The sequence below is a fragment of the Pempheris klunzingeri genome, chromosome 3 (assembly GCF_042242105.1).
Source record: "Pempheris klunzingeri isolate RE-2024b chromosome 3, fPemKlu1.hap1, whole genome shotgun sequence".
Taxonomy (NCBI): domain Eukaryota; kingdom Metazoa; phylum Chordata; class Actinopteri; order Acropomatiformes; family Pempheridae; genus Pempheris; species Pempheris klunzingeri.
Genome location: NC_092014.1, coordinates 16,690,964 through 16,710,523, shown reverse-complemented (window position 1 = coordinate 16,710,523; position 19,560 = coordinate 16,690,964).

Here is a 19,560-nt window from a genome sequence, read left to right as displayed (position 1 = left end):
CTGTATCTTGTGTTTTTGTGTTAGCCCCTCGCAACACCAATCTCACTTGATCCTGAGGGAGCCTGGTGCACCTTTACTCACATAGAACAAATAGCTCCAGCGTGAGCCATTATACAAGAACACCAGTTCAAAGCCCCCCCCCCACAGCGTGGCTTATGCTTTCTTTAACCAATCATGTGTGACTTTATGTGGCTCTGTCTGTGCAACACTGGTAGAGGTAGTTCCAGTAGTTAACTCCTCTACTAATCTTTGTCTTTATAAATAATCTCTGCACCAAACCTTACTTAAAGACCCACTAATCAATGTTTTAACAAAGGGTCAAATGACAGTGTGATCTGAGAATGGTCACCCATATGTATAAACCCACCCAACTCTTGAACTCGGTGGAGCATTTAGCAACTGAAAGAGCCACATATTTCCCTCAGGAATTGGTGGAGACCAAAATAGAGTTAAAAGGATAGTCACTATTGAACTTACATTCACCTCATGGCCAGAAACACGATCTTCAAATAGATACTAATTTCACTTCATATCTGCTGGACATATGAATGGTAAACTGTTTGAGACTCACTCTTGCCATACCAACTTCATAAAGTGATAACATGTTTTGTTTACAGTGTGCCCAAAGACAAACTATAAGTCTCTTCAATTTCAAATGTCTATTGATGTTAAATGTCCCTATAAATTTGGTGAATACTGTATTTTAGTCAAATTTATTTGACTAATTTGATCATTCTTGATGGATAATCATGAGGAAGAAAAAACAAAAAAATTAAGGAGCTACTATTTGTTATTAATATCCGTGCTTGTAAATATGTATGAGCTTCATTTCCTTCACCTTAAGTGTTATTTCGAATCGTCTAGTAGTAGTTAGGTCTACTAACTTTAATAACTTTGATAATAAATAAGTTAGTAAAACCTTTCATTCTGGTGTGTTGATGTTTATTATCATCCCACTGATTCATTAGTCAAGTACATTTTTTTATACAGCTTAAACTCACAAATTGGCCTCAAGGTCTTACAATCTGCAAAGCATTACAACACCCTTTATTATAGAAACTCAATCCAGATAATGAAAAAACTCTCTGAAAAGGGGAAGACAGGAAGACAAGACAAGACAGAGTTGCATGTACGTGGTAGAAAGAAACATAACAAAAGTAAAATTACACTATAGAGAAAAATAATGACAATATTATAATAGAATATAAGAAAATGGTTCCAGGAAGACAAGAAGCCACTTCCAAGTGCCATTAGACACTAACCACACAGCCATATAATGAGGAGGGTGGAGGACAAAGATCTGGATCTCCAAGTCTGAAATGAAATATTTGTTAATAGATGTTGATTGTGTGTTTGGATATAGTTGGTTATTCTTGTTTCTTTTTTTGTGTGTATGTGCAGGACTCACTCTGTATTCTGTGTAACTGTAAATGTCTGATTCTGTCTGTTACTGAATTTCCAAGCTTGTGGTATCCCTCTATTTCAGACTTGTCAAATCTGATTTTGCTCAGTGGGGCTCTGATTACAGCATAGCGGAAACAGATGTATTCGTGCAGCATAATATTCTACAAGGTCCAAAATATGTCTTGCCACAAAGAGGACATGATTGCTAATGCAAGGACTCCGTGTCATTTCAGCAGAAGCATAAAGATGGCTTTTAAAATACCATTCTCCATTAAAGAAACCTCTCCTTCTCTACTTTTCCTATTTCATGTGGTATTTTGAGACTCACCTCAAAGGAAAATGCCAAGAAGACAAAAAGTCAAAACCAGGGTATTGTATGCTTAAGCAGCTGGCGATAATGATGCTGCATTGAGTCACTAATGGATTTTCAAAATAGCTCTTGTCTGCCAAGAAACAGCTTGACCCCTGTTTCGTTGTGCTTTTTATCATCAGAGGAACGAAACGGCCTTCCTGTTTCATGGAAAAAGTGAATTCTTTCACATTTTCTCAGTATGACTGCACTCGCTATGTCATTAAGATTGTTATACCAAGAATTCAGAGAAAGTCAGAATTTTCTATTTTATCTGAGAATATTGAAAAATTTACATTTTGTCTCAAGGGAACAGGGACACGTACATTAACAAAAACCCATTGTAATCAGTTTAGGAGGCTGTAACAGGTGTTTGCTTTACTCATTCATTCATACTCTTTTATTTGTGGTGTAGGCCTCAACTATTGACACTGTTTGCACCCCTTCTTCTCAGTTGTAACTCATTCAAGTCTGACTACACAAACATGATGCACACATTCCCAGAATCTGCTCAGCTTACACTTTACATAGATATGGGTGTCTGATGTTCATTACAGATAAATGTCCATTCTTCTCCCTAATTAGATCAAAAATCATAGAAAAGTGTGCATCATGGAAACAATTGCTAACCAGCAAAGAATTATCATCCCAATCTGCAGCTCTGCATGGCCTTGCAGAGCCTCATAGTGTGTTTTAACTAATTTTTGTAGCTGTCTAGCCCTCAATTGTACTAATTGTGTTGTTTTTGGCTGTAACAGGCAGCTGTTTTCAATTTAAAAAAAAAAAAAAGCTCTGATATCCCACTATACACAGGAGACAGCCTCAGTTAGTGACTAGCTGATTAGCACAGTGGAGCATCTAGCAACTGAAGAGCTGTCTATTTCCCACTGCGCTAAAAGCAGAGAGAATATTGGACTTGGACATTGGACATTCATCAGGTGACCAGAAACACAACTCCAAATGAATGATGATGTTTCTCCATGACTGCTAGATGTGTAAATGTGTAACTGTTTGCTAATAAGTTCACCACAACAACTTAAACAGTGATAATATGCCAAATTCTCTTCACAACTTGTTTCTTCTGCCCCCAGATAGCCAAAAAAAAAGTCAGTAATTGCAGTTTTTTCTTTTTCAAATCCTGTCAATTTAAGAAATTGTGTGTTAATATATAGTTGGTGCCTTGCATGGTAGTCCCTGCCCTCAGTGTGTGAGTGGTGTGTGAATGGCTGACTATGCATGTAGTGTTAAAGGGCTTTGAGTGGTCAGAAAGGTGCTATACAAGCACTAACCATTTACAATTTTAATTCAGTGGCATCTAAACTGCCACTGATTATTTTATTGTAATGTAAGGTTTTTAGTCTCAAGAAAATGGAAAATTCAGAAACTGTCGCATCATCCTCAGCTCTGCGGGAGTTGAGAGGAACTGTTAATTAAATAAAATACAATTGAAGTTACTAAGTGCAATTTCTAGGAGCAACGTTAAATACACACATGCACAGACACCGTCTCTCTCGTACACACACACACACACACACACACACACACACACACACTCACAAAGAGTACATCCTGTCCTGATGTTTGTGAAGGGACCGGGACAATAGCACTGATTAATAAAATTGGACTCTGACAGTGAAGAGCTCAGAAGGATCCCTCATCCTTGACTAAATGCATTCTCTTGTTCTGTCACTTAGCACTCTGTCTGCCTCGTCACTGTCTCAAGAGCTGTGTTTAGCCTCCTTCTTTGCATGGAAGATGGAGGACAAGAATACTAGTAAATAGGACTAATGGATAGTTGGCAAGTGAGTGGTAATGTGTTTTGAAGAGTTGTGTCTGTGTGTCTGTGTGTGTGTGTGTGTGTGTGTGTGTGTGTGTGTGTGTGTGTGTGTGTGTGTGTGTGTGTGTGTGAACGATGTGTTTTCAACCCCCTTTAAAATGTGTCATTCTGAGTAAAATGTACTTGAGAAGAAATTAAAGTGAGTGAATAAAGTTTTGAAATAACAGCAGGTAAATTATTGCTATTCTGCTCCAAGTAAAGCTTTTATTTTACAAAACCTTATCTTACGCCGTCTTTCTAAAGTGCAACAACTATTTAACCACAAACATTGCCTGTCGATACTGTATTTTCTAAAACCAGACTCAGCATATTGCACTATTTTGTCAGCACGCTGTCACTGGATGATTACTGAAATGAGAGACGTATGATTTTGGTATTTAATGTCAGGCAGCCTGTTGTTTTTGTCCCCTGTGGATGATTCCTGTCTTCTTTAATTAAAGCCTTGGTTATAATTGGAGTCACAAGTGCTGCAAACACTCTGTGTTTATGCGAGTAATCAGTGGAGGCAGTTTTATGCAGCCATTGCAGGATTCAGTGAATTATTCTGCAAAGATGATAATGCACATGGGAGCCATTTTTTGTTTCCACTAATGAACATCATAGCATTTTAAAACTGATGAATGTGGATAACATGTCTTTAAGCTTTTGGTGCATATTCACTGTGTAGTGCTGCATATGGAGGGATCATGTCTTTATTTTTCACAATCTTTTTGACATCAGTTTTTTCTTTCATAATGCAAATCTACATATAGGATGCAATGTACTACACAAACACTATAGTTGAAACATTTATTGATTGGTAGTTACTGTCTGAGTCTGACACATATTCAGCGGCTAATTTCTGCTCTCTAAATGTTTTCCATTTACTTTCTATCACTGGAAACATTTCACAAACAACTATTGAAAGTTTAGCGACATAAAATCCATGTGAAAATCAATTCCAAAAGATAAGCTCCATTTTAAAAACCACTTATCAAAAAAGCCCCAAGTGTTTTGCATCTCTAGTCCAACACAAACAAATACTCAGGGACTTTTATTCAGTGGGATATGAGAGAGAATTAATCTCCCTATTGTGGCATATATCCTTTTGTTAAGACTTGGAAATCAGGACACCCTAATAAATGTAGAAGAGTTCTGTCACCGCAGAGTGGAAGTAGTCGTCCCTTTAGTCTCTACACAAATACAGCTTCGCATCCCAGCCAGCTATCAGTCCTCTGATTGTTACAGAAATGACACAAAAACACCAAATGTGGTTGAGGATGATCATCAAAAGGAAATGCCCCATAAGAACCTCATCATCACACCACCTCTGCTGTGTAAACAATAACACACACATGTACACACAAGAACACAGTGATGCTCCATATTTGTACTCTCTCTCTCTCTCTCTCTCTCTCTCCTGAGATCACACACCAATTTTCAGGCCATCACAGCAGTGATAAAAAAGACATCGGGCGCAGGAAGGGAGTCTCCCTAAAGCGCTCTTCCCACCGCGGGGTGCGCCGTCTTCTCGCACACCTCCCCTACCTGCTCCCCGTCCCCTTCGGGCCCGGCTAGACACATCCGCACTAATTGGATTAGCCATGACAGTAATGCACTACTGCGTCTCGGTAGCACAAACACACACTAATAAATTGCGCGGGAGAGAATTAGCGCTTTCACTATCATTTACGAGATTAAAAGAGATTATGAGTGGCAGAATTAAGTAAGTGTGAGAGCCCCTTGACGAGAGGAGGAGAACGTTTCTGACCTTGGAGCTGTGGACCGGCACCATGCCTGGACAGTCAGACACAGTAATTAGCCTGCAGACTAAGTAGCACACCAGCAGACAGGCTAATAATAGTGTCATTGCTATTAATAATGAGAGTGATAACGGCGCTCGTAATTATGACAGTCATAATCATAATGATGTAAATCATGTTCCGAGTTAGCACTTTAATCGTTGTGTGTGTGTGTTAGGAATAACATGAAGGTGATAGATTAATTTGAGGGTGTGTTTATGATTTAATGTCATTAGAGCTCTGTGTGTATCCATTGGATTATCATTTATGTAACACTGCTTTGTTGTGGGAGTTATTGTTATCCGTCTTGACATGATCCGGCTATCTATCGCTCGCTCTTACTCACATTTATATCAAAATAGGCCCATTCCTCTTTTGCTGTTGTGTTTTTTTCATATGAACAGAAACACAAAGCTAAAGGCTCAATCTGGTTTTCTGAGGGCAAAAAAATGGAAAAAGACGCGCAGACACACACACACACACACACACACACAGCTTCACACTTTTATTGCAGTCCCTCCTTGAGCTCTCATCAACTCGCTCATTCTTTTCATCAGGCATCAGTAACCGTCCTTTCACTGAAGTTAGAGAACACGCTGTTCCTGACTACAGTCCGCCATATTATTTTGTTCACATCCAGCTAATTTTTACTGGTGCCAGCCGACCTTTTCCCAGTGCCTCTCCTCCTTGCTTCCCCTTGACCTTTTGCTGGTTGCCGTGTCTGAGTTGTCCTTTTGTCTCGCCCCGAGGTAATATCTCACATTCGGGCTGGGTGATTTATTTACTGCCTTTCCTCGCACTGGGCACAATCCCACATATGCTCACACACGCAAAAATACCAATTAGAGGTGCATTTTGCTTCTTTCTGTCGATCTTTCCTTCATTCATTCCTTTGTCTTAAAGGCACAAACACACACACACACTTCTTAGGAGTGTGAACAGAACAAGCTTTTGTGTGACAAGTCCTAAAACTGTTAGTGTTTCTCTCAAACTGAAAAGCCCAGGCTCAGGTTCTTCACATTCACATTTCTCCAGTGAATTAGCTCCCGCGGAAGTCTCGCTCCTTGTGGAGTGCCATAATCCTGCAGGACAAATGTTAGGCGATGGGAATTCTTACAATTGTCAGGATTTTATGTGGAACGACCCACTAAATAAGTGAGTCTTCCAATTTCACCTTCTTCAACTCTATTTCCCCTTTTCAATCTGGTAACTCACACCTCTGTTTTGACTGACTGTCAGTCAGCCTAAGTAGCGTATGATTGAGGTTTATTGCTGCAGATTTGGGAACCACTGTTGGTATTTGCCGGAGGCTCTTTCTTTGCTGCTCTGTGTTGAACTGAATTCATTACCAGGCACAAGCTTGGTAAATTTCTGCTGTAGGTGGCAGCATCCCTCATTTAGTATCTACTGCTCTGCCAGCGCTGAAGTTTGCCTCAGGGGCACAGTTCAATTCAAGACTTTCCTTACTTTGATTTCTTAGAGCAGGTTTGCTATGCTGTTGACCCAGACCTACTGTGCTCACTATCATACATATCCCACATTACACATCAATCCTCCATCAAGGGACTGCACAAATAGTACTGAACAGGCACAGCACAAAACATTAATTTGTCGGATATCTGACTGCCAAAAGCAATCTTTAAACTTCCTGATCATGTTTAAGAAAGTCTATATTTACTGCCTGTACTCTCTAAGGGGATGGGTAATTGTAATGTCAGTACACATGGAAAACTGCCTTCAGTAGCTGCTGAAGTATAAAGATTTGCTTGAAGTCTACCTGCTGCCTTATAACTACTGTTTCACTTATTCAAAATAGATCTGAAAAGGGGATTGTTAAGACCAACCTTCATGGGCTTCTGACCCCTCCACTTGTGGTCTCTTGTGTCAAAATGTTTGCTTTTTATGCTACATCTGGTGACACCTGGTAGGGAAACGCTGCTTTAAACTTTTGGTTGACCCCAGTGAATCTATGGCAATGTTAATCTAACACTTTGACAGAATAACATAAGATTTCTTTAGACACTTCCAATATCAAAGATCTTGTATTGTGTACATTTTTTACTCTAATTTAACATCTCTTGCCAAATTGGAACTAAATGCTAATTTGGTTCTATGATCTAAAATCTGAAGATCTCAAAACAACTCACAATTCACTTACTCACAAAGGAGAAAAAAAGCCACTGATAAATCTGTTCAAGCATTCAGATAATCGTCTCAGTCAGGCTGTGTGACCAAGCAGAATGTCTGCATTATCTGTACTACAATACCCATAAGCCCTAGGGTTTACACTGTCAGCCAACCAATTAACTCCAAATGCTCCTGTCAGCCAATTATACTGAAATAATGATACTTTGGAATCCCCAACCACCACCACACACACGCACGTAGGCACATAAACATACTCACACACGCGCGCAGATGCCACCTTACTTCATCAGCATGCCAGCTCCTCTGTATTTGTGTGTGCGCATGAGCATGTGTGTGATGATGATGATGATGAAATAGCCATCTGCCACGGGCAGGCGTGTGTGAATCCCAAATGAAGACGAGTGGCTGGCTTCAAACAGCAGCAGCCTGTAAATTGTAAATGAACGGGGAGGATTTCTGCCTCAGGGGCAAGCCAACGCATACCCACCTACACAGCACCAGCGCCTCACACTCCTTCAGATAAAGAAGCACTGGTCAATTACTCCCTTTTCTTCAATTTAATCGCTTCTCATCCCTTTTCTCCTTCTTTTCCAAATGATTTTTTTCCCTCTCTCTTTGAAGATGATACCATCGGAAGTGGGTCAACAGAGAGCAATGTCAGCTGTTTGCTGATATTTGTAGAGCAAGTGTGTGATGTGCTTTGCGCGTATATTGCGTGTGTGTGTGTGGGGTAGTCGTGGAGAGCGAGCCAGAGAAAGAGAGATTTACATTGTGTTTGATGTGAGTAAGTCTAGCGCTGTGTTCATTAAGGTGCTCTCAGGGTCTTGCGCACTCATGATCAAATGATATGATAACAGTCCAGCCATAATAGTTGATGGCAATTTAAGCTCTTACTGACAATTTGTGTCTATTAGAGGCACTCCATAAAACTGAAGATATACAACTGAACATGATTTTTTTTTCCCCCCATTACAAATGAAACCTTTGATTTCAATGAAATTGTTCCTTTAAAGATACTTCAGCAGATTTTTTGAGAATGATATAGTTGAATCACGTATCTCAAGTTCTGCCACTTACTACAAAAGAAATTTGGCTTGAGAGTTAAACATACAATGAAATATGATTATAATTGCTTGTAATTGTAATCCATTTTTTAAAAGAGTGAAGTTGCAGATGCAATTTAACTATATAATTGGTTATACTAAACAATAGACACCAGTTAGTATTCCTCTCTTTAAAAAATGAATTCAGACTTGGTTTGGAATGGATCTTGTCATTTTTCATTAAGGTCACCCCTGAATCTTGCCACTAGCAGTACCAATGGATTTCAGTAGATTTGGCAGATGTTTTGACTTGTCATAGAAGGAAAAGTGTGCCACTAAGCTCGCATGCACAATACCAAGACCCTGGAGTCGGCTCACCTGAATGGAATGCAGTCCATTTTAAAGTTATCAGTTGCTTTTCCCGCTCTGATTTAGAATGCAGCATGTTAGAAATTCATATGGATGTTTAGGATAGAAGTGGAGTAAAATGCTAAACATAAAGGTTCATACTTCACAGATTTCTAATGCAGAAAGTCAAGCAAATGCATTAGGAACTGCAAATGTTTGTATGTGACTGTACAGTGACAGCAAAGGTGGGATGTCTCCCTTCAGAGGTTATCAGTGTCAATCACAGTCAAGCTGCTGTGCAGGTCCCATTATAACTGTCATATCTGTGTGTGTAGGTCTATATTCATACGTGTCTGTGTTTGCATGTATGTGCCTATGAACGTGTGATAACATTGCTATAGGAGTGCTTGTGTATACAGTATATGCATCCTGTCTTATGTGTCTGTCTGTCTTACGCTTTCTGTGTGTGTATGTGTGTGTGTGTGTGTGTGTGTGTAAACGCTTGCCTCTGCACATGCATTTGTGTAGACAAGCCCCACATGAGACCTCTCAGACACAAAGGAGGTAATATATGTATAGAAGGGCCTCTGTGTCCCAGTCTTATGGAAATACAGTCTAGCTCACTGTCTCTGTGCTCCCTGGTAATGCCTGCTGCTAAACCCCAAATGGACCATTATGTGTCTGCAGAGTGGGAGGGTCAAGAGACCTCCGATGGAAATTGGAATGGGGGTAGGAGCATTAATTCAACTTAGGTCTAGTGATACACACTCAAATAGGATATGCCCATTTCATGAAATGCACACAAACACACACACACACACACCTAGGAGATGCTGCATATGCACCATGCAGGATATGCATGCATGATTAACAGCATTGGATTCAAATGTAAACATACAGGCGGACACACACACACACACACACACACACACACACACACACACACATACACACACACACACACACACACACATATCCACACACTTATCTTGGACCCCAAAGCCCATGATGGACCTAACTAGGCCCCATAATCTACACTGGCCACATGCTTAGGAGATCAATGCTGTGATTACACCAGAATGGCTCTAGCACTGTTCCCCCCCACCCACCCCCATCACTATGCTCTCCTCTCCTGTGCGACCTTATCTCCCCGGCTTAATCAAATTGCCAGTTAGAGGTATAGGCTGCTCCTGAAGTTGTGGATGTGAGATAGAAAGAGAGAGAGAGAGAGAGTAATGAACACAGCCGTGCAACGCTCTGCCTCAGAAAAGGGAAAGGTGTTATAATAGATGTGGACAGACGTTCGCTGTCAGCAGCCAGCGCCCGATTCAGCCTCTCATCTCCTGCATTGACACCATCATGCCATCCCTTCCACCTCCCCCTCCACACCACCGCCCCCCCCCCCCCACTGCAGACCCCCTCCACCACCACCCCTCCATAGTCCTCGGTAACCTCTCGCTATATTTGGCCTTCAACCCCTCTCCCCGTCTCTCTCTATCCCTGTCTCTGTCTTTTTCCTGCTGCAGTCTGACACACCACACCTCTTTTTTTTTTTATTTGGTATTCTTTCCCACCCGTTCTTCGCCCCCTCTTCCTCCTTTTCCTCCTTCCCCTCTTCCTCTTTGCCTGCTCTTTCTCTCTGCAGCAGTCTCTCACTCAGATCTACATATCTTCAGCAGTAATTGACATTTTCCATTTGCCAGCCTCTTTTCCTATCGGCTGCCAGCCAGCGTCACCAAGGCAACTGCGATAGGCCCCTGTGCTTGGCGAGAGAGAGACATGGGGGGGAGTGGGGGCAGTGGTTAGGTCTGCCTGTGCACTGGCTTCTTCTCCTGACACACACACACACACACACACACACACACACACACACACACACACACTCCTTTGACCTGACAGGACCCTCGGCAGCCCACTTAGAGAATAGTTAATAAGCAAAAAATAATCATGAAGGCGGTGTTCAATAAGGGCATTTAAGCTAATTTAAGGAATTAATGAGCATTTTATGATCCCCCAGGGCAGAAAGGGTTGGCGAGAATAGTCATGTGCTCTTTAATATGTTGTGTCCATATGGATTGTGATATAGAGAGCTATTAAATATAATATGTCTTTGTTGGAAACACAAGAGTATTGTAACTGGTTGATGTATACTCTGCAGTACGTACGGATGGGCAGATGGCATATCATCCTATTTATCTTTGATCTGCCTGTGCCTTTTTCTCCATTCCTCTCCTCCCCTCTGTCTCTCGATCTGTCTTTTTTCTCTTAGTTCTCATCTGTGTGTTTCTCTTTCTCTCTCGTTCTCCCAAATATATTAAGTAACTAATTGACCCCATTTTCATTTGTGGCTTTAATTACCCCAGTGTGTCTGAAAAGCAACTGTCAGCCGGGCAGTGCCCCAGTCTATATTCCAGCTTCAGTCGTTTCTAAACTAAAGGACATGATACATTCCATTCATCCATCCATCCATTTTCAACCGCTTATCTGGAGTCGGGTCGCGGGGGCAGCAGTTTTAACAGAGATGCCCAGACTTCCCCAGCCCCAGACACCTCCTCCAGCTCATCCGATGGGACCCTGAGGCGTTCCCAGGCCAGCCAAGAGACATAGTCCCTCCAGCGTGTCCTGGGTCTTCCCCGGGGCCTCCTTCCGGTGGGACATGCCGGAAAACCTCCCCAGGGAGGCGTCCAGGAGGCATCTGAAACAGATGCCCGAGCCACCTCAGCTGGCTCCTCTCGATGTGGAGGAGCAGCGGTTCTACTCCGAGCTCCTCCCGGATGGCCGAGCTCCTCACCCTATCTCTAAGGGTGAGTCCAGCCACCCTGCGGAGGAAACTCATTTCGGCCGCTTGTATCCGTGATCTCGTTCTTTTGGTCATGACCCAAAGCTCATGACCATAGGTGAGGGTAGGAACGTAGATCGACCGGTAAATCGAGAGCTTTGCCTTTTGGCTCAGCTCCCTCTTCACCACGACGGACCGCTACAGCGACCGCATCACTGCAGACGCTGCACCGATCCGCCTGTCGATCTCACGCCCCATCCTTCCCCCACTCATGAACAAGACCCCGAGATACTTGAACTCCTCCACTTGAGGCAAGGACTCTCCACCGACCCGGAGATGGCAAACCACCTTTTTCCTGTCGAGAACCATGGCCTCGGACTTGGAGGTGCTGATTCTCATCCCAGCCGTTTCACACTCGGCTGCAAACCGCCCCAGTGCACACTGGAGGTCTCGGCCTGACGAAGCCAACATAACAACATCATCCGCAAAAAGCAGAGATGCTATCATGAGGTCCCCAAACTGGACCCCCTCCAGCCCCTGGCTGCGCCTAGAAACTCTGTCCATAAAAATAATGAACAGAACCGGTGACAAAGGGCAGCCCTGCCGGAGTCCAACATGCACCGGGAACAGGACTTACTGCCGGCAGTGCGAACCAGACTCCTACTCCAATCGTACAGGGACCGGACAGCCCTTAACAAAGGACCCCGGACCCCATACTCCCGAAGCACCCCCCACAAGATGCCACGAGGGACACGGTCGAATGCCTTCTCCAAGTCCACAAAGCACATGTGGACAGGTTGGGCAAACTCCCATGAACCCTCGAGCACCCGATGGAGAGTCTGGAGCTGGTCCAGTGTTCCACGACCGGGACCGAACCCGCATTGTTCCTCCTGAATCCGAGGTTTGACTATCGGCCGTATCCTCCTCTCCAGTACCCTGGAATAAACTTTCCCGGGGAGGCTGAGGAGTGTGATCCCCCTATAGTTGGAACACACCCTCCGGTCCCCCTTCTTAAAAAGAGGGACCACCACCCCAGTCTGCCATTCCAGAGGCACTGTCCCCGACCGCCAGGCGATGTTCCAGAGATGTGTCAACCAAGACAGTCCCTGCACATCCAGAGACTTGAGGTATTCAGGGCGGATCTCATCCACCCCCGGTGCCCTGCCACCGAGGAGCTTTCTGACCACCTCGGTGACTTCGGCTTGGGTGATGAACGAGCCCACTTCTGATGATACATTGGTATTATATTAAAAACATAGACGAGGAACTCTCACTTACCCAGTTTTTTCTCTTTATGTTTTATTTATGAGATTCTGCTGTTGTGTCTGCGTTGCATTTTTCGTAGTAGCCAAGTCTTTGCATGCTACTGGCAGTGGAAATGCCCAACATTATCACCTAGTGGGGAGAGTGTTGGCACATCAGATAAATTTAAAATGAAACTACAGTATGGGTGACAAAGGAACAAAAGTAGAGTCAAAAGTTTGTCCTAATTGATGACAAAAATGCCCCAAAATTCCTGCCCTTCCTGTCTCTTTTCCTAATGATGTGTCAGCCATTAATGCCAGAGTTTTCAAGTTGTAGCAAATGTGAAGACAGACAACCTAGAGGAAAGATGAAGATCAATGTGAGTAGTGTGGGATAAAACGTGCTTTTGTACGTTTTTGTGAATGACTGTGTGTGCGTGCAACACAATGTGCTGTCACCTCACAGTGTGTCCTGGGGCCAAGTAATGAGAGAGCGTAGTGGAGAGGTCTGTCACTGTTCTCTGTCGTTCAATACTTTTTCTTTTCTTTTACTCATTATTTTGTTTTTTCTGTGGTTATTTTTGATTTGTGTCACCGCTTTCAAAATATATTCTTTGAAATGTATTTAGTTTAATAAGCAGGAGTAGCCTGGTGTTTTAAGGTTGTGTATAAATTAAAGCTCACCCTAGATTAGTTTTATGGTTACAAATGAATGTTAATATTCAGTCTTCAGGTGATATTAATTCACGTTTCATTTATTAATAAAAAAAAGAGAAGAAAGCTCTCAGTCATGGATGTGTTACTCGTACGTAACAGGTACACCAAAAAGCATTTTTGTATTTATGGTTTGATGCATTATGTGACCCACTACACATTAGTGTCTCCCTCCATTGCCATGCCAGTTTTGCAAATATCAAATCTTCATGGTTTAAAGAAAATCATAACACAAAGCTGGCTGTGTTTGCCATGTGACTTGTCCAGCCAACAGGTTAATATATGTATTTTGTTAGAGTAGTCTATGGAAAGAAAGGATGGACATGGCTTTTAGACTGTAAAGGATTAATTGTTGTGGTATCATAGTTGGCTCCTGAGAGAAATTTGCTCCAAGGCTGACTTGCTGCGCCATATCCAGTTCACGAGTGAAAAGTCCCGATTACAGTGCCAAACCACTCTTTTGCAGCAAATAATTTTCAGACTCAACTTTGAACTCTGCAGCGGTACATGCTGCTTCCAGTAAAGCATGCCTTCCACTCTGAGTCAGACAGCATCTCCTCCTGGTTACTTGCCTTCCCCCCATCTACTCATGACTTCTCTACATTACCAAGCTAATGACATCTCTTCCAGTGACCGCAATGGAAGCACAAGAGTCTTCATTCAATGTATAAAAAACTTAACCGTACTGTATTAATTACTGCAATTAAGTGCAGCTAACTTTGACTTGTTTCCTATATTCATATCCAAAAACAATATAGTATACAGCATACAGCTGTTATGTCCCGTACATACTCATATGCACTGTGCTGAGACCGAGTGGTAATTTTGTTTAGCGGGTGTTTTAGCCATTCAAGTAACTTCATGGCTACACAAAGTTGGGTTTGTGTCTGGACTTCCCCTCACCGTCCAAAGACATGTAGGTTACATGAACTGAAAACTGGAAAAACCCCTGAAAATCTGTGTGAACATGCATCTGGACTCCAGTCCTCAGTAACCTTGCACATGTTAAGATTTTCCGTTTTGACTGCCAAAGTAATATAATTAATGATGGCTGAATTCCATTTAGCTGCTTCAGCGTCAGGATTGTGGTGGTGTGCCTGCTGGCTCGCTGTAACAAAATCATGACTTACTGGGACACTAGAATAGAGCAGAGCCATTGTTGATGGGATCAGTAACACCTGTGCTTTGCCTGAGACACACATACAAGTCTAGATAGTCCATCTCCATTATTGCGGGACGATACAGATGCTTTGGGTTCTCCTGCGTTTGGTGCGCTGATAGGGTGTGGGGTGGCAGGATTGAAAAAGCAGATAATCAGCAGGACCGGAAGCACGTCTCATAAACCAGTGCAATTTCCCTCAGCACCGGGCTTTATACCGCAACCAGCGGAGATTTTAGCCACGATTAGGGATGGTTTGTATGAGATATGTCTGGTCCCTTCAATAAAGCAAAAGCAGTGACTTGCATTACATGCACACTCGTATACACTCACACGCAGAGTCCAGGCTTTATCAGACACATCTCACACAAGCATCTATTTTGGCTGCCATGTAAAGCAATCCCACAAATAGGCTGTTGGCATGGCAAAGGCATGGAGTTAAGAATGACTTTCTCTTCTTCCATTCTGTGTGATATGAGGCTCCGTCAGCAGCTCTAGGACTCTTTCAGTTTTTACTTGAATCTGCAGGGCACTGAGAAAAGACTCCTGGCAAATTGCTCCATTTCTCCCTTTGTCTCTACGGCTGTTTTCACACACACACACACACACACGCACGCACGTGCGCGCGCGCACACACACACACTGTCTCATCTCTCTCTTCTCTTTCCCCTCTTCAAGGCTTAGTCTTTCTTCCTTAATGAGCTACTAAATTGTTTCAATTAAAGTGTCACCTGTCAGTCAGACAGCTCCAGGTGATGTTTTGTAATGTTGAGCCAACATTAGAGATCCCCTGAACCAAACTGCCAGCGGAATTCATTTCAATCATCTCTGCCGTGCGTGACTGAACCCGGGGACCGAGACAATCCCCCAAGCCTCCGCAGATACACACACCTCCTGTACTGCCTTACCTCCACCACCACCACCACCACTAAGCCCACCCCCCCCCTCTCCCTCCCTCATTCCCTACACCCCTCCCGCATGTCTCCTCACTTTAATTAGCACCGGATTAAATTAAAAGCTATATGTTGGCGTTAATTGATTTATCTTGAGACAGGGTCTATAATTACAGGTTCTCAATGGAGAGATCTATGCTCTGACGCTAGAGGCTTCCCTCTCTTCATTGTGTGGCTGTGTGTGTGTATGTGTGTGTGTACGCGCATTTCTGGGTTGCTGGTGTTTGTGTGTGATCACCAGCGTAAGCATAATAAGCATTGTGTGAGCCAGTCAGAGGTTAGCAAGCAGGCACCACTCGATGAGCAAGGGAATAAAAGATGATGCAAATAGATGTCGTCTCGCCATAATGAAACACAATTACAGCTTTATTAGCAGATGTAATTGCTTTGTTAGAGCATCTCAATTTGTCCTTGTTGTGCACCGTTTACTTCTGCCATTATACAATGCACATGCTCATCCGTACTTGACCTGCTATGTAATATGTGACACCCCCCTTCAGTTATTATTGTGCGAGCTTGGAGAGTTGTCTTTATTGTCTTTCTGGGGAGAAGTGGGCTTTCACTGGTGATGGGTGGTTTGCTGTGAAGTACAATGAGGAAGCCTGAAGGCTCTGGCTGTATCACTGGCAATTGGTATTCTGTGGCGTAACACACACAGACATGCACACACTCAGCCTGAAATGTACAGACACTTCCTGTAACACACCAGCTTTAGCATGGATACACACAATTTAAATTCAGATGCTCACAGACAAGCATGCAGATCCATAAAACTATACACTCAGTTTTTCCACTATCTCTCTCCCCAAACTCCTCTCACCCAGTTCATTTAAATGGGGGAGAAAATTAAACTGCCGCACTTCAGCGATCCTTTCTCCTCCCATTCTTCCTTCCAGTCCACTGTATGCATCCTAATCGAGGCCAGCAGAGTGCAGAGTGTTGTCAGTCTGTCAGTTGCAACACCGCACGCTGGCTGACTGGCTGGCATCAGGCCTGGAGGTGTGAAATGAGGCCACTGGGGGCTACAGTCTGGCTTGAGCACTAGTCAAACAGCGTCGGACATCATGAGAGAGGTAGAAAGATGCGGTGGGGGCACAGTGAGTTCAGTGAGGTGGAGGCGAAACAGAGAAACAAGACAGTATGAAAGATATTGAGGAGGGAGAACAAAGGAGTGAGGGAGAAAAAGAGATAGACGCCAACTCATCTAGAGGATGAGGGAGAGATGAAAAGAGGGAGGAAGATGGATAGAGAGAGAGCATGGGAGATGGAGAGACATGGCTCATCTGCTTCTGCTTTCTGGCTGCTGCGAGATTGCAGGATTTCCTAGATCAGCCAACTGTGGCAGTGAATTTTTCCCCTGCTTGTCTCCTCTCACTCCCTCTCTTCCACCACCTCTCCCTTGCACTTTCTCCTCATCTTCTCTGTCCCTCCCATCTCCTCCCTGTCACTGAGCAATGGATTAGATTCCTATTTCTTTTCCATTGCTGTTGTAGAATCAGATTATGCTCCCTTATCCCCTGTCTGTGGTACCTGTCTGTCCTCTTATACCTACATCCCTCTCCATTGTCACCATACCCCCTGTTTTTAATGGCTAAATCCTTCTTTTAGATCAAAACATGGCATCCTCTAGTATCCTTTGAAGGGTAGATAGATGCATGACGGGCTGAATATGTTGTTCGGTTGTAAAATATACGAAGGTGAAAAAGTTGTGACCTCTACTACTCTTTGATAAAACAAAACAAAAGACAAAAGCCTCGATTGCTTTAAGCCAACTTTTGGCAGAACTAGATTTTGACAATTAGTGGCCATATTGATGTGCTTAGTTTGATATCCTGTTTTTTCCCAAGTTGATTTCTCTGGCAAATACAACCACATATTTGTGACATTTATATATTTATTTTTTGCTGTAAGTTGGATGTGCAGGTTTTTTGTGAGATACTGGCAATGCAAAAAGGCACTGGCACTTAAACAAGAACGACCGCAGAATACTCAGAATTCAGTAACTGAGTAGCACATTTCATCCAATGTTATTCATGATCAAATGAAGAGAGTTTGACATACAAAATGCACACACAACTGCACCTAAAGTGGTAACGTAAGGTTGCAACACTATTGCTTCCACACATGCATGCATTGGAAATATGGATTTTCCGTGTCTCTGGGACAAGGTCTTCTCAGCAGTAGGTGGTTACATGTTTTTGCATCCTTATTGAACTCGGTACCATTCTGCGTGAAATCCATCAGCTAAGCTCCATTAGAAGGCACAGCCTGAGTTGTAAAAGTCCCCTCCTAAATTCACCACCTTTTTTCTCTGAGCGTGAGCGCTTCATACAAGAATGACAATAACCAGGCCACTGTCTGGATTTTGAAGTGGTGTGTTCAAAGAACTGTGAGTAAATTACTGCAAGCTTTTTTATGTGTTTGCCACATCTGAATTCAGAGCAAAGGCTTACACCTCAGCACCAAGGGATGTAAGGTCATTGCCTTTATGCTAACCATTAAAGGCAATGACAGAGCCCCATTCATATTTGATCCAAGGAGCTTCTTGTTGTGAGGTGAGAGGACTGAAGGACTGAGCTGTGTTGCCTCTCACCAACGTGCCGTCCAGTAGGGCTGTATACATTGGAAATAACATAAAAAACAGTACTGCTTTAAATTTAATGAAAAATGGTCATCTATGCTCAAAAAAAGAATAGGAAGGAAACCAAGGGCCTGCTGAGTAAAGCTGTAAGCTAGTGACAAGTGGTTAGCCTCAGCCATTCCATATCTGGCTAGCTGTCAAAAACCAAAGCCAACTTCCCATCTAGACTACAGTTTGCCAGCCTGCCTCCATCCATTTCTCTCTTCCTGTGGACGGATGGACAGCAGATTAGGCTTGCTTCCACAGCACCATGCTATACCCCATCCTGCGCTAAGTGACCTATGATTAATTGCACATTATTAACTTAACTGAGATTGTTCTCCAGATACGTAGGCGTCGATAATGTCTGAATCCTCCTTAATAGGCCACTTCTGACAGTATTCATAATGTGCCATTTGCCTTGATCCCTCCCTAATGCATTCCCACTTTGTGAAAATTTCACTAATTTAGGGGTGGGGTAAATGGGCCAAAGGGAACAGCAGATCGGGGGTGGGATGATTCTCCCATCGGTTAGTTAGCCCACAGGCACACGTGGAGGCCTTTGGGGGTGTAGGAAAAAAGCAAAGTTTGTCCATGTGTGAAATTCCCATTCTGGGCTTTTTCTACGAACAAGATAGACATGCTTTAGTTACCCTTTAGGTTCACAGGATACAGTCTTACCACATATTTGACAGATGCAATATGTTTATAGATTATTGCTGGTATATCATTTCCCTGTTGTGCTCTGTTTATTTTTCTCAATGTGGGCTTTTATGCTGTTAATGACTTGAGGTGATATTCACACATCCAGTGCAGCAGCACAGGTGGGAACAGAGGCTGTAAATTAAATGGAACAAATCAGATTACTCTTAATTAAAGTAAAATTAACGCAATAAACCATTTCCATTTTGATGAGCAGTCGAAAAAAAGCTCGTACATTTTGTCTAAAGGATGTTGCTTTATTTTGAAAGCATACTTGTAAGTACTTGACAACCTTTCCCACCGTTAAATTCTTTCTCACCTTCCCAGTGGCCAACTTTGGTCTCTCCAACCTCTAATCTCCCAGCCACGTACGTCGTATCTCCAAATTTATGTGCTTGCTGCTGTCAAGCACACTACCGTGAAACACTCGGGTTGACCAGCTTCTTCTCCACTTTTGTTAATCTTCCTGTCTCCCATCT